The sequence below is a fragment of the Gekko japonicus genome, unplaced genomic scaffold (genome assembly GCF_001447785.1).
Source record: "Gekko japonicus isolate JY-2015 unplaced genomic scaffold, Gekko_japonicus_V1.1 scaffold1922, whole genome shotgun sequence".
NCBI classification, from domain to species: Eukaryota; Metazoa; Chordata; class Lepidosauria; order Squamata; family Gekkonidae; genus Gekko; species Gekko japonicus.
This window is the reverse complement of record NW_015173194.1, coordinates 143,560-144,786: the sequence shown is the minus strand read 5'-3', so window position 1 is coordinate 144,786 and position 1,227 is coordinate 143,560.

Here is a 1,227-nt window from a genome sequence, read left to right as displayed (position 1 = left end):
CCAACTCTGGCACAGAGCTGTTTTGATCTCAGTTTAAAGGCATCAAGCCATGCTCTGGTTTCCAAGGATATCTGTCTGAATTCTGCCCACAATACAACGTTTGACACACAGCAGGGAATATTCAGTATTTTCCTTAAAAATCGAGCTAAGGGTTGATCGATTTTATCAGAGATAGCTTTAATTCAGATAGCTGAGCCATAAAGGATGAGGGGAACCACTTTCAAATTAAAAGCTTGCACTGCTCCAGGAATATATCCCCCCCCCCATTATGGAAGAACCTATTTGTGGCACTTGCACATGGTTTAGCTTTATTAAGCACTGTTCCAAGTTGGGGGTTCCAAGACAGATCTGCTGAAAACAAAATCCCCAAACAGGAGAAAGTCTTGATTTGCTCAGTATTAGAGCAAATTGATAGACCATTGAGATGGGTTCCATTTTCTGGTCTTGGTGAAAACTAGGATCTTAGATTTTGAATAATCACCAGTCTTTCTCAAGAGCAATAAGTAGAAAAAGTTTGCAAGGCCCTTTGCAGGCCGACCCTAGTTTGGGACAAGATCACGGCATCAATGCTGATTCTGTGGACTTAGGCAGATCATGAGAGGGAGGGCAGGAAGGGTTGCATCAGTGCTTGGTTCTCGTGGCCCTTTCTGACACACCCAGGGAAATGCCGATCGCTGCTTCGGGGTCAGGAAGCAATTGCTCTCCAGGCCAGTTTGGCCAGGGATCCCTGGAGGGGTTTTTTTGTCATCTTCTGGGCATGGAACAAGAATCACCATGGATGTGAATTTCCTGCAGGGTTTGGAGTAGATGACCCTGGAGGTCCCTTCCAGCGATATGAATCTATATGATCATCTGTATAGAACAAAATAGGCACCCCAATCTCAGTTAATTTTGGTGGGTGGCAGCAGTCATTAAAGATTGTTGCTACATCATTTAAATATAAATTTTAAAAGAAAGGCACCAACGAGAGTCCCTGTTGTACTCCCCTTTCCAAGTTAATGCATTTGTTAAACTCCCATCAGAACAACATCGTGCTTGGGCAGTCGAACCTGGATATAATCGTTGAATGAGTCTTAGGAGTCTTTTGTCCATAGCGGCTTGTTCCACAATCTGGGGCGATTTATAGAATCGAAGGCCCCCTTGAGGTCGATAAAAGCTGCATATAGATGTTCCTCCTTAAAGGATAAGTATTTCTGAGCCAGGTGATAAAGAACTAGGCAATGGTCA